Source organism: Cryptomeria japonica, unplaced genomic scaffold (assembly GCF_030272615.1).
Source record: "Cryptomeria japonica unplaced genomic scaffold, Sugi_1.0 HiC_scaffold_119, whole genome shotgun sequence".
NCBI lineage: Eukaryota > Viridiplantae > Streptophyta > Pinopsida > Cupressales > Cupressaceae > Cryptomeria > Cryptomeria japonica.
The window spans coordinates 262,981-277,500 of NW_026728941.1; the positions used below are offsets into that span (position 1 = coordinate 262,981).

Sequence of the window (14,520 nt, forward strand, 5' to 3'; positions counted from 1 at the left end):
TGCTATGCGGGGTCTTTGAGGTTGGCGCAGTGCGCACAACCAGGGGAGTCAACCCACCGAATGCAACACCTCCCCTATATAAGCTATTTGTCTGATTCTCATACATGCGTAGACTGCAGCAATGATTAGGACATCCACCCCAACTTTTGACTTCTTAAACAAGACAGGGTCTTTGAAGTTGGTGCAGTGCACACAACCAGGGGAGTCGACCCATCAAACGCAACACCTCCCCTATATAAAGCTATTTGTCCGATTCTCATACGTGTAGTCTGCAGCAGCGATTAGGACATCGACCCCAACTTCCGAATTCGTTTGCATTGACCGCACCAAAGGTGCACGCCTTGGTGTGCACCCTGGAGTGCACTTTGGTGCTCACCTCGGTGCACACTTTGGTGTGCACCTCGGTGTGCACCAAAGGTGCGCACCTTGGAGCGCACCAAAGGTGTACACTTTGGAGCGCACCACATAGGGTCTTTGAGAGGTTGGCGCAGTGCGCACACCAAGGTGGGTGTTGAGGTGCGTGCCGAGGTGGGTGGGTGCTAGGGTGCGCTCCATGGTGGGTGCCAGGGTGGGTGCGTGCTAGGGTGGATTCCAAAGAGGGTCATAGGGTGGGTGCCAAGGTGGGTTGGTGATATAGTGGGTTCAAAGGTGGGTACTAGGGTGGGTTCCAAGGTGGGTCACAAGTTGGGTGCCAGGATGCGTGGGTGTTAGGTTGGGTGCCAAGGTGGGCTCCTGCGTGGGTGGGTGCTAGGGTGGGTTTCAAGGTGGACGCGAGGGCGGGTGCCAAGGTGGGTAACAAGTTGGGTGTTAGGATGGGTGAGTGCTAGAGTGGGTGCCAAGGTGGGTGGGTGCTAAGGTGGATGCCAAGGTGGTTCACAGGGTGGGTGGGTTCTAGGGTGAGTTCCAAGGTGGGTCACAGGTTCAGTGCTAGGGTGGGTGTCAAGGCGGGTGTCGAGGTGCCTGGGTGCTAGGGTGTGGATGCCAATGTGGGTCATAGGGTGGGTACTAGGGTGGGCTGCAATGTGGGTGCCAAGGTGGGTAACATGCTCGGTGGGTTCTAAATTGGGTGCCAGGGTGGGTGTGCACCCACCTTACCCGAGGTGGGTGCCAAGGTGCCAGTGTGGGTGGGTGCTAAGGTGGATGCCAAGGTGGGTGAGAAGGTGGGTGATAGGTTGAGTGGTAGGATGGGTGGGTGCCAAGATGGGTCACAGGGTGGGTGCAAGGGTGGGTAGGTGCTAGGGTTGGTGTCAGGGTGGGTGGGTGCTAGGTTGGGTTCCAAGGTGGGTGCGAGGGTGAGTGTCAAGGTGGGTCACAGGTTAGGTGCTAGGATGGGTGAGTGCTAGGGTGCAAAGGTGCCAGGGTGGGTGCTAGGATGGGTCGATGCTAGGGTGAGTGGCAAGGTGGGTCCACAAGTGTCAAGGTGGGTGCCGAGGTGGGTGCCAAGTCGGCGACTGCTATGGTGGATGCCAAGGTGGGTCACGGGGTGGGTGCCAAGTTGCTAGGTTGGGTTCCAAGGTGGGTGCCAACGTGGGTGCTAGGGTGCGTGGGTTAAAGGGTGTGTCACAACGTGGGTGCCAGGATGGGTGCGCACCCACACTGGCCAAGACGGGTGCGGGTGCAAGGTTGGGTTCCAAGCCCGGTCACAGGCTGGGTGCTAGGATGGGTGGGTGCCAAGGTGGGCACCAGGGTGGGTGCACCCACCCTGGCCAAGGTGGGTCACGGGGTGGGTCCTAGGGTGGGTAACGGGGTGGGTACTAAGGTGCGTGCCAAGGTGGGTCATAGGGTGGGTGCCAAGGTGGGCACCAGGGTGGGTGTGCACCAACCCTAGCCAGGGTAGGTCACGGGGTGGTTGTCGGGGTGGGCGTCAAGGAGCCAAGGTGGGTGGCAAGTAGCCAAGTTGCGTGCCAAGGTGGGTGTCAGGGTGGGTGCCAAGGATCCAAGGTGGGTGCCAAGGAACCAAGGTGGGTGTCTGGGTGGGTGCCGAGGTGGGAGCCAGGGTGGGTCCCAAGGTGAGTGCAAAGGTGGGTGCCAGGGTCAAGGTGAGTGCCAATGTGGGTTCCAAGGTGCCAGGGTCAGGGTGAGTGCCAATGTGGGTTCAAAGGTGCTAAGTTGGGTGCGAGGTTGGGTGCGAGGGTGGGTGGGTGCCAAGGTGTGCTAGGTGGAAGCCCGGGTGGGTCGGCATCCCATGGGTGTCGAGTTGGGTGCCTGATGGGTGCTTCTTGTCAAGTTTTAGTCGTCGGGACTCATTTCGAGCCTTAGAGGTCGTTTCTTGTCCGGTTGCCCTGTCTTCGACCTGGGAACCCAATTTTGGTCCTCGGGTCCCATTTTTTTTTGTCTCGCATCCCACTTTTGGCCTGTGGCCTTTTCGGGGTCGATTCTCGTTTTGGGCATCAGAGCATGTTTCTTCTCCTAAAACCCAATATTTGTTTATTAAGTCTCGGAACACATTTTTGTTCTCGTGGACCCATCATGGGTCTTGGAACGCATTTGTGGTCCTTGGGTCCCATTTTGCATCCCGAAACTTGTGTTTTGGTGCTTGATCCCTATTTTGGGTGCCCACCTTGCACCAAGTGCGCACCCGGGGCAAACCGAGCGCCTTGGTGCACCGGGGCAAGATCGAGCGTGCACCCGAGGCGCCCCGAACATGCACCAAGGTGCACTCGGCCCACATGTGAGCGCAGGTCGTTGCGCCCGAGGTGGTGTGTGGGCACCGCGTTGCAGACGGGACACTGCACGCACACGACGCCCCCTCCAGGTGCACGCACGTAGGCCGGGCCGGGTGCACACCCGACGCCCTAGCAAGGTGCGCGCACCCGGGCAGGGCTCACACTTGGCGAACGGGGCGCACTTCGCGAGGGAGGGTGTGCACCTCGACGGGGGTGGGTGGCCGGGGTGGATTCGCACGTGGGTCGCGGTTTGCTAAGTACACACTGCGACAAGCTCATAACGGGTGCGATCATACCAGCATTAGTGCACCGGATCCCATCAGAACTCCGCAGTTAAGCGCGCTTGGGCCGGAGTAGTACTGGGATGGGTGACCTCCCGGGAAGTCCCGGTGTTGCACCCTTTTTTAGTTTTTCGCCGGGCGTCGCAATGCTATTTGAATAAACCTTTTGCCCGTTTGCGTTCTCGTCGGGGCCGGGCCGGGCCGGGGTGCGCTGCCCGCACTACCGCGCGCGCGGGGGCGACACCGAGCGCGCACCCGAGGCACCCCGAGCACACAGGCCACGGTGCAACCCGGGCGTTGTGCGCGCACCCCGGTGCGCCCGAGGTGCTGCGCGCGCACCCAGGTGAAATCGGTGTGCACCTCGGCCAGTGCGCGCTCGGTCGAGTCGCGCACGTTGGCCAAGGTGCACGGTGATGTTTCTTACTCTAAGGTTCCGCACCAGACGCCCGGGACAGGTGAGCGAAGCTGGGCGGGGCCGGGTGCGCGGCCGGGGCAGGTGCACGCAGCTGGAGAGAGCTTTGGAGCACACTTCGGAGCGCACCAATGATGCGCTCCATTCAAAAGTTTCCTGAAAAGGCAAAAAAAGTTGAGATTATAGAATTTCCCACTTGAGAGATTGTAAAAAAAAAAAATTTAAAATGAAGGAAACGCGGGTGCCAAGGTGTGCGCAGCCCAGCCAAGGTGTGCGCACCAAGGCGCCCACCCTGGCGAAGGTGCACGCAAGGTGCGCACCCGAGGCAAACCGGACAATTAACCCAACTTTCGACTTCGCGCGCACCTTGGAGCGCACTTCGGAGCGCTCCTTGGTGCGCACCAATCTTGGGCACCTCGGAGTGCACCATGGCGCCCACCAAGGTGCGCACCCGGGGCAAACCGAGCTCCGACTTCGTGCGCACCTTGGAGCGCACGAAAGGTGCGCACCATGGCGCCCACCAAGGTGCGCAGCCCAGCCAAGGCGTGCGCATCAAGGTGCGCACCCTGGCGAAGGTGCGCACCCGGGGCAAACCGAGCTCCGACTTCGTGCGCACCTTGGAGCGCACAAAAGGTGCGCAACCCAGCCAAGGTGTGCGCACCCCGGTCAAACCGAGCTCCGAATCGTGCGCACCAGAGGTGCACGCCATCGTGCGCACCTTGGAGCACACTTCGGAGCCCTCCTTGGTGCGCGCCGATGTTGCGCACCTCGGAGCGCACCCGGGGAAAACAATGCAATTAACCCGACTTTCGACTTCGTGGGCACCTCGGAGCGCTCTCGGGTTCGCACCTCGGAGCACACCGAGGTGCGCACCTTTGATGCGCTGCCTTCACCAATTTCCAGAAAAGGCAAGAAAACATTGAGAAGGTGTGCGCACCGAGGTGCCCACCCTGGCGAAGGTGCACGCGAGGTGCGCACCCGGGGCAAACCGGGCTCCGACTTCGTGCACGCCGCACCTTGGAGCACACTTCGGAGCGCTCCTTGGTGCGCACCAGGGCGCGCAACCCAGCCGAGGTGCCCACCCCGGCGAAGGTGCACGCGAGGTGCGCACCCGGGGCAAACCGGGCTCCGACTTCGTGCACGCCATGGTGCCCACCGCGGCGAAGGTGCACGCGAGGTGCGCACCCGGGGCAAACCGGGCTCCGACTTCGTGCACGCCGCACCTTGGAGCACACTTCGGAGCGCTCCTTGGTGCGCACCATGGTGCCCACCAGGGCGCGCAACCCCGCCGAAGGTGCACGCGAGGTGCGCACCCGGGGCAAACCGGGCTCCGACTTCGTGCACGCCGCACCTTGGAGCACACTTCGGAGCGCTCCTTGGTGCGCACCATGGTTCCCACCAGGGCGCGCAACCCCGCCGAAGGTGCACGCGAGGTGCGCACCCGGGGCAAACCGGGCTCCGACTTCGTGCACGCCATGGTGCGCACCGCGGCGAAGGTGCGCACCCGGGGCAAACCGGGCTCCGACTTCGTGCACGCCGCACCTTGGAGCACACTTCGGAGCGCTCCTTGGTGCGCACCAGGGCGCGCAACCCAGCCGAGGTGCCCACCCCGGCGAAGGTGCACGCGAGGTGCGTACCCGGGGCAAACCGGGCTCCGACTTCGTGCACGCCGCACCTTGGAGCACACTTCGGAGCGCTCCTTGGTGCGCACCATGGTGCCCACCAGGCCGCGCAACCCAGCCAAGGTGTGCGCACCAAGGTGCACGCGAGGTGCGCACCCGGGGCAAACCGGGGTCCGACTTCGTGCACGCCGCACCTTGGAGCACACATCGGGGCGCTCCCGGGTTCGCACCGGCGTTGCGCACCGTGGTGGGCACCTCGGAGCACACCAAGGTGGGCAGCGAGGTGCGCACCTTTGATGCGATGCCTTCACTAATTTCCATAAAAGGCAAAAAAAAAACGAGATTTTAAAATTTCCGTTTTGAAAGATAGTGAGAAAAAGGGAATGCTGGTGCCATCTTGAGCCCGCCCTGGTGCGCAGCCCAGCCAAGGTGTGCGCACCAAGGTGCCCACCCTGGCGAAGGTGCGCGCCCGGGCAATTAATCCAACTTCCAACTTCGCGCGCGCCAGGGTGGGAGCGCACCCAACAACCGGGCCTGGGAAGAGCCAATGCGAGAAACCCCACCAAACGCTCTGACAAAAAAAGAGGGGGCGCTCCAGTAACCCCGCTTCGGAGCGCACCCTGGGCAAACCCAGCCAAGGTGCCCACCCCGGCCAAGGTGCAGGCGAGGTGCGCACCCGGGGCAAACCGGGCTCCGACAACGTGCACGCCGCACCTTGGAGCACACTTCGTAGCGCTCCCGGGTGCGCACCTCAGAGCACACCAAGGTGGGCAGCGAGGTGCGCACCTTTGATGCGCTGCCTTCACTAATTTCCAGAAAAGGCAAAAAAAAAAGGAGATTTTAAAATTTCCGTTTTGAAAGATAGTGAAAAAAACGGAACGCGCGTGCCATCTTGAGCCCGCCCTGGTGCGCAGCCCAGGTAAGGTGCCCACCCTGGCAAAGGTGCGCACCCGGGCAATTAACCCTACTTCCGACTTCGTGCGCGCCAGGGTGGCAACCGGGCCTCGGAAGAGCCAATGCGAGAAACCCCACCAAACGCTCCGACAAAAAAAGAGGCGGCGCTCCAATAACCCCGCTTCGGAGCGCAGCCGGGGCAAACCCAGCCAAGGTGCCCACCCCGACGAAGGTGCACGCGAGGTGCGCACCCGGGGCAAACCGGGCTCCGACAACGTGCACGCAGCACCTTGGAGCACACTTCGAAGCACTCCCGGGTGCCCACCGGCGTTGCGCACCGTGGTGGGCAGCGAGGTGCGCACCTTTGATGCGCTGCCTTCACTAATTTCCAGAAAAAGGCAAAAAAAAATGAGATTTTAAAATTTCCGTTTTGAAAGATAGTGAAAAAAAAGGAACGCGGGTGCCATCTTGAGCCCGCCCTGGTGCGCAGCCCAGGCAAGGCATGCGCACCAAGGTGCCCACCCGAGGTGCACACCCGGGGCAAACCGGGCTCCGACTTCGTGCAGGCCGCACCTTGGAGCACACTTCGGAGCGCTCCTTGGTGCGCACCATGGTGCCCACCAGGGCGCGCAACCCAGCCAAGGTCTGCACACCAAGGTGCCCACCCCGGCGAAGGTGCACGCGAGGTGCGCACCCGGGGCAAACCGGGCTCCGACTTCGTGCACGCCATGGTGCCCACCGCGGCGAAGGTGCACGCGAGGTGCGCACCCGGGGCAAACCGGGCTCCGACTTCGTGCACGCCGCACCTTGGAGCACACTTCGGAGCGCTCCTTGGTGCGCACCATGGTGCCCACCAGGGCGCGCAACCCAGCCAAGGTGTGCGCACCAAGGTGCACGCGAGGTGCGCACCCGGGGCAAACCGGGGTCCGACTTCGTGCACGCCGCACCTTGGAGCACACATCGGAGCGCTCCCAGGTTCGCACCAGCGTTGCGCACCTTTGATGCGCTGCCTTCACTAATTTCCAGAAAAGGCAAAAAAAAACGAGATTTTAAAATTTCCGTTCTGAAAGATAGTGAAAAAAACGGAACGCGGGTGCCATCTTGAGCCCTTCCTGGTGCGCAGCCCAGGCAAGTTGTGCGCACCAAGGTGCCCACCCTGGCGGAGGTGCGCGCCCGGGGCAATCCGGGCTCCGACTTCGTGCACTGCATGGTGCCCACCAAGGCGCGCAACCCAGCCAAGGTGCCCACCGCAGCGAAGGTGCACGCGAGGTGCGCACCCGAGGTGCACACCCGGGGCAAACCGGGCTCCGACTTCGTGCACGCCGCACCTTGGAGCACACTTCAGAGCGCTCCTTGGTGCGCACCAGGGCGCGCAACCCAGCCGAGGTGCCCACCCCGGCGAAGGTGCACGCGAGGTGCGCACCCGGGGCAAACCGGGCTCCGACTTCGTGCACGCCATGGTGCCCACCGCGGCGAAGGTGCGCACCCGGGGCAAACCGGGCTCCGACTTCGTGCACGCCGCACCTTGGAGCACACTTCGGAGCGCTCCTTGGTGCGCACCATGGTGCCCACCAGGCCGCGCAACCCAGCCAAGGTGTGCGCACCAAGGTGCACGCGAGGTGCGCACCCGGGGCAAACCGGGGTCCGACTTCGTGCACGCCGCACCTTGGAGCACACATCGGGGCGCTCCCGGGTTCGCACCGGCGTTGCGCACCGTGGTGGGCACCTCGGAGCACACCAAGGTGGGCAGCGAGGTGCGCACCTTTGATGCGATGCCTTCACTAATTTCCATAAAAGGCAAAAAAAAAACGAGATTTTAAAATTTCCGTTTTGAAAGATAGTGAGAAAAAGGGAATGCTGGTGCCATCTTGAGCCCGCCCTGGTGCGCAGCCCAGCCAAGGTTTGCGCACCAAGGTGCCCACCCTGGCGAAGGTGCGCGCCCGGGCAATTAACCCAACTTCCAACTTCGCGCGCGCCAGGGTGGGAGCGCACCCAACAACCGGGCCTGGGAAGAGCCAATGCGAGAAACCCCACCAAACTCTCTGACAAAAAAAGAGGGGGCGCTCCAGTAACCCCGCTTCGGAGCGCACCCTGGGCAAACCCAGCCAAGGTGCCCACCCCGGCCAAGGTGCAGGCGAGGTGCGCACCCGGGGCAAACCGGGCTCCGACAACGTGCACGCCGCACCTTGGAGCACACTTCGTAGCGCTCCCGGGTGCGCACCTCAGAGCACACCAAGGTGGGCAGCGAGGTGCGCACCTTTGATGCGCTGCCTTCACTAATTTCCAGAAAAGGCAAAAAAAAAAGGAGATTTTAAAATTTCCGTTTTGAAAGATAGTGAAAAAAACGGAACGCGCGTGCCATCTTGAGCCCGCCCTGGTGCGCAGCCCAGGTAAGGTGCCACCCTGGCAAAGGTGCGCACCCGGGCAATTAACCCTACTTCCGACTTCGTGCGCGCCAGGGTGGCAACCGGGCCTCGGAAGAGCCAATGCGAGAAACCCCACCAAACGCTCCGACAAAAAAAGAGGCGGCGCTCCAATAACCCCGCTTCGGAGCGCAGCCGGGGCAAACCAAGCCAAGGTGCCCACCCCGACGAAGGTGCACGCGAGGTGCGCACCCGGGGCAAACCGGGCTCCGACAACGTGCACGCAGCACCTTGGAGCACACTTCGAAGCACTCCCGGGTGCCCACCGGCGTTGCGCACCGTGGTGGGCAGCGAGGTGCGCACCTTTGATGCGCTGCCTTCACTAATTTCCAGAAAAAGGCAAAAAAAAATGAGATTTTAAAATTTCCGTTTTGAAAGATAGTGAAAAAAAAGGAACGCGGGTGCCATCTTGAGCCCGCCCTGGTGCGCAGCCCAGGCAAGGCATGCGCACCAAGGTGCCCACCCGAGGTGCACACCCGGGGCAAACCGGGCTCCGACTTCGTGCAGGCCGCACCTTGGAGCACACTTCGGAGCGCTCCTTGGTGCGCACCATGGTGCCCACCAGGGCGCACCCGAGGCAAACCGGGCTCCGACTTCGTGCACGCCGCACCTTGGAGCACACATCGGAGCGCTCCCAGGTTCGCACCAGCGTTGCGCACCTTTGATGCGCTGCCTTCACTAATTTCCAGAAAAGGCAAAAAAAAACGATATTTTAAAATTTCCGTTCTGAAAGATAGTGAAAAAAACGGAACGCGGGTGCCATCTTGAGCCCTTCCTGATGCGCAGCCCAGGCAAGTTGTGCGCACCAAGGTGCCCACCCTGGCGGAGGTGCGCGCCCGGGGCAAACCGGGCTCCGACTTCGTGCACTGCATGGTGCCCACCAAGGCGCGCAACCCAGCCAAGGTGCCCACCGCAGCGAAGGTGCACGCGAGGTGCGCACCCGAGGTGCACACCCGGGGCAAACCGGGCTCCGACTTCGTGCACGCCGCACCTTGGAGCACACTTCAGAGCGCTCCTTGGTACGCACCAGGGCGCGCAACCCAGCCAAGGTGCTCACCCCGGCGAAGGTGCACGCGAGGTGCGCACCCGGGGCAAACCGGGCTCGGACTTCGTGCACGCCGCACCTTGGAGCACACATCGGAGCGCTCCCGGGTTCGCACCAGCATTGCGCACCTTTGATGCGCTGCCTTCACTAATTTCCAGAAAAGGCAAAAAAAAGAAAAAAATGAGATTTTAAAATTTCCGTTTTGAAAGATAGTGAAAAAAACGGAACGCGGGTGCCATCTTGAGCCCGCCCTGGTGTGCAGCCCAGGCAAGTTGTGCGCACCAAGGCACCCACCCTGGCCAAGGTGGGTCACGGGGTGGGTCCTAGGGTGGGTAACGGGGTGGGTACTAAGGTGCGTGCCAAGGTGGGTCATAGGGTGGGTGCCAAGGTGGGCACCAGGGTGGGTGTGCACCAACCCTAGCCAGGGTAGGTCACGGGGTGGTTGTCGGGGTGGGCGTCAAGGAGCCAAGGTGGGTGGCAAGTAGCCAAGTTGCGTGCCAAGGTGGGTGTCGGGGTGGGTGCCAAGGATCCAAGGTGGGTGCCAAGGAACCAAGGTGGGTGTCTGGGTGGGTGCCGAGGTGGGAGCCAGGGTGGGTCCCAAGGTGAGTGCAAAGGTGGGTGCCAGGGTCAAGGTGAGTGCCAATGTGGGTTCCAAGGTGCCAGGGTCAGGGTGAGTGCCAATGTGGGTTCAAAGGTGCTAAGTTGGGTGCGAGGTTGGGTGCGAGGGTGGGTGGGTGCCAAGGTGTGCTAGGTGGAAGCCCGGGTGGGTCGGCATCCCATGGGTGTCGAGTTGGGTGCCTGATGGGTGCTTCTTGTCAAGTTTTAGTCGTCGGGACTCATTTCGAGCCTTAGAGGTCGTTTCTTGTCCGGTTGCCCTGTCTTCGACCTGGGAACCCAATTTTGGTCCTCGGGTCCCATTTTTTTTTGTCTCGCATCCCACTTTTGGCCTGTGGCCTTTTCGGGGTCGATTCTCGTTTTGGGCATCAGAGCATGTTTCTTCTCCTAAAACCCAATATTTGTTTATTAAGTCTCGGAACACATTTTTGTTCTCGTGGACCCATCATGGGTCTTGGAACGCATTTGTGGTCCTTGGGTCCCATTTTGCATCCCGAAACTTGTGTTTTGGTGCTTGATCCCTATTTTGGGTGCCCACCTTGCACCAAGTGCGCACCCGGGGCAAACCGAGCGCCTTGGTGCACCGGGGCAAGATCGAGCGTGCACCCGAGGCGCCCCGAACATGCACCAAGGTGCACTCGGCCCACATGTGAGCGCAGGTCGTTGCGCCCGAGGTGGTGTGTGGGCACCGCGTTGCAGACGGGACACTGCACGCACACGACGCCCCCTACAGGTGCACGCACGTAGGCCGGGCCGGGTGCACACCCGACGCCCTAGCAAGGTGCGCGCACCCGGGCAGGGCTCACACTTGGCGAACGGGGCGCACTTCGCGAGGGAGGGTGTGCACCTCGACGGGGGTGGGTGGCCGGGGTGGATTCGCACGTGGGTCGCGGTTTGCTAAGTACACACTGCGACAAGCTCATAACGGGTGCGATCATACCAGCGTTAGTGCACCGGATCCCATCAGAACTCCGCAGTTAAGCGCGCTTGGGCCGGAGTAGTACTGGGATGGGTGACCTCCCGGGAAGTCCCGGTGTTGCACCCTTTTTTAGTTTTTCGCCGGGCATCGCAATGCTATTTGAATAAACCTTTTGCCCGTTTGCGTTCTCGTCGGGGCCGGGCCGGGCCGGGGTGCGCTGCCCGCACTACCGCGCGCGCGGGGGCGACACCGAGCGCGCACCCGAGGCGCCCCGAGCACACAGGCCACGGTGCAACCCGGGCGTTGTGCGCGCACCCCGGTGCGCCCGAGGTGCTGCGCGCGCACCCAGGTGAAATCGGTGTGCACCTCGGCCAGTGCGCGCTCGGTCGAGTCGCGCACGTTGGCCAAGGTGCACGGTGATGTTTCTTACTCTAAGGTTCCGCACCAGACGCCCGGGACAGGTGAGCGAAGCTGGGCGGGGCCGGGTGCGCGGCCGGGGCAGGTGCACGCAGCTGGAGAGAGCTTTGGAGCACACTTCGGAGCGCACCAATGATGCGCTCCATTCAAAAGTTTCCTGAAAAGGCAAAAAAAGTTGAGATTATAGAATTTCCCACTTGAGAGATTGTAAAAAAAAAAAATTTAAAATGAAGGAAACGCGGGTGCCAAGGTGTGCGCAGCCCAGCCAAGGTGTGCGCACCAAGGCGCCCACCCTGGCGAAGGTGCACGCAAGGTGCGCACCCGAGGCAAACCGGACAATTAACCCAACTTTCGACTTCGCGCGCACCTTGGAGCGCACTTCGGAGCGCTCCTTGGTGCGCACCAATCTTGGGCACCTCGGAGTGCACCATGGCGCCCACCAAGGTGCGCACCCGGGGCAAACCGAGCTCCGACTTCGTGCGCACCTTGGAGCGCACGAAAGGTGCGCACCATGGCGCCCACCAAGGTGCGCAGCCCAGCCAAGGCGTGCGCATCAAGGTGCGCACCCTGGCGAAGGTGCGCACCCGGGGCAAACCGAGCTCCGACTTCGTGCGCACCTTGGAGCGCACAAAAGGTGCGCAACCCAGCCAAGGTGTGCGCACCCCGGTCAAACCGAGCTCCGAATCGTGCGCACCAGAGGTGCACGCCATCGTGCGCACCTTGGAGCACACTTCGGAGCCCTCCTTGGTGCGCGCCGATGTTGCGCACCTCGGAGCGCACCCGGGGAAAACAATGCAATTAACCCGACTTTCGACTTCGTGGGCACCTCGGAGCGCTCTCGGGTTCGCACCTCGGAGCACACCGAGGTGCGCACCTTTGATGCGCTGCCTTCACCAATTTCCAGAAAAGGCAAGAAAACATTGAGAAGGTGTGCGCACCGAGGTGCCCACCCTGGCGAAGGTGCACGCGAGGTGCGCACCCGGGGCAAACCGGGCTCCGACTTCGTGCACGCCGCACCTTGGAGCACACTTCGGAGCGCTCCTTGGTGCGCACCAGGGCGCGCAACCCAGCCGAGGTGCCCACCCCGGCGAAGGTGCACGCGAGGTGCGCACCCGGGGCAAACCGGGCTCCGACTTCGTGCACGCCATGGTGCCCACCGCGGCGAAGGTGCACGCGAGGTGCGCACCCGGGGCAAACCGGGCTCCGACTTCGTGCACGCCGCACCTTGGAGCACACTTCGGAGCGCTCCTTGGTGCGCACCATGGTGCCCACCAGGGCGCGCAACCCCGCCGAAGGTGCACGCGAGGTGCGCACCCGGGGCAAACCGGGCTCCGACTTCGTGCACGCCGCACCTTGGAGCACACTTCGGAGCGCTCCTTGGTGCGCACCATGGTGCCCACCAGGGCGCGCAACCCCGCCGAAGGTGCACGCGAGGTGCGCACCCGGGGCAAACCGGGCTCCGACTTCGTGCACGCCGCACCTTGGAGCACACTTCGGAGCGCTCCTTGGTGCGCACCAGGGCGCGCAACCCAGCCGAGGTGCCCACCCCGGCGAAGGTGCACGCGAGGTGCGTACCCGGGGCAAACCGGGCTCCGACTTCGTGCACGCCGCACCTTGGAGCACACTTCGGAGCGCTCCTTGGTGCGCACCATGGTGCCCACCAGGCCGCGCAACCCAGCCAAGGTGTGCGCACCAAGGTGCACGCGAGGTGCGCACCCGGGGCAAACCGGGGTCCGACTTCGTGCACGCCGCACCTTGGAGCACACATCGGGGCGCTCCCGGGTTCGCACCGGCGTTGCGCACCGTGGTGGGCACCTCGGAGCACACCAAGGTGGGCAGCGAGGTGCGCACCTTTGATGCGATGCCTTCACTAATTTCCATAAAAGGCAAAAAAAAAACGAGATTTTAAAATTTCCGTTTTGAAAGATAGTGAGAAAAAGGGAATGCTGGTGCCATCTTGAGCCCGCCCTGGTGCGCAGCCCAGCCAAGGTGTGCGCACCAAGGTGCCCACCCTGGCGAAGGTGCGCGCCCGGGCAATTAACCCAACTTCCAACTTCGCGCGCGCCAGGGTGGGAGCGCACCCAACAACCGGGCCTGGGAAGAGCCAATGCGAGAAACCCCACCAAACGCTCTGACAAAAAAAGAGGGGGCGCTCCAGTAACCCCGCTTCGGAGCGCACCCTGGGCAAACCCAGCCAAGGTGCCCACCCCGGCCAAGGTGCAGGCGAGGTGCGCACCCGGGGCAAACCGGGCTCCGACAACGTGCACGCCGCACCTTGGAGCACACTTCGTAGCGCTCCCGGGTGCGCACCTCAGAGCACACCAAGGTGGGCAGCGAGGTGCGCACCTTTGATGCGCTGCCTTCACTAATTTCCAGAAAAGGCAAAAAAAAAAGGAGATTTTAAAATTTCCGTTTTGAAAGATAGTGAAAAAAACGGAACGCGCGTGCCATCTTGAGCCCGCCCTGGTGCGCAGCCCAGGTAAGGTGCCCACCCTGGCAAAGGTGCGCACCCGGGCAATTAACCCTACTTCCGACTTCGTGCGCGCCAGGGTGGCAACCGGGCCTCGGAAGAGCCAATGCGAGAAACCCCACCAAACGCTCCGACAAAAAAAGAGGCGGCGCTCCAATAACCCCGCTTCGGAGCGCAGCCGGGGCAAACCCAGCCAAGGTGCCCACCCCGACGAAGGTGCACGCGAGGTGCGCACCCGGGGCAAACCGGGCTCCGACAACGTGCATGCAGCACCTTGGAGCACACTTCGAAGCACTCCCGGGTGCCCACCGGCGTTGCGCACCGTGGTGGGCAGCGAGGTGCGCACCTTTGATGCGCTGCCTTCACTAATTTCCAGAAAAAGGCAAAAAAAAATGAGATTTTAAAATTTCCGTTTTGAAAGATAGTGAAAAAAAAGGAACGCGGGTGCCATCTTGAGCCCGCCCTGGTGCGCAGCCCAGGCAAGGCATGCGCACCAAGGTGCCCACCCGAGGTGCACACCCGGGGCAAACCGGGCTCCGACTTCGTGCAGGCCGCACCTTGGAGCACACTTCGGAGCGCTCCTTGGTGCGCACCATGGTGCCCACCAGGGCGCGCAACCCAGCCAAGGTCTGCACACCAAGGTGCCCACCCCGGCGAAGGTGCACGCGAGGTGCGCACCCGGGGCAAACCGGGCTCCGACTTCGTGCACGCCATGGTGCCCACCGCGGCGAAGGTGCACGCGAGGTGCGCACCCGG

At 62.5% G+C, this 14,520-nt stretch overlaps 2 non-coding genes across 2 annotated transcripts; both read left to right on the plus strand.

Annotated features, from left to right (window-relative positions):
• Positions 1-2,948: 2,948 nt before the first annotated feature.
• On the plus strand, positions 2,949-3,067 carry LOC131865792 (5S ribosomal RNA). Its single transcript, XR_009364465.1, has one exon. It is a non-coding gene; the product is annotated as a 5S ribosomal RNA (ribosomal RNA).
• A 7,817-nt stretch (positions 3,068-10,884) lies between these two features.
• On the plus strand, positions 10,885-11,003 carry LOC131865784 (5S ribosomal RNA). The gene has a single exon (XR_009364457.1). It is a non-coding gene; the product is annotated as a 5S ribosomal RNA (ribosomal RNA).
• The last annotated feature ends 3,517 nt before the right edge of the window (positions 11,004-14,520 follow it).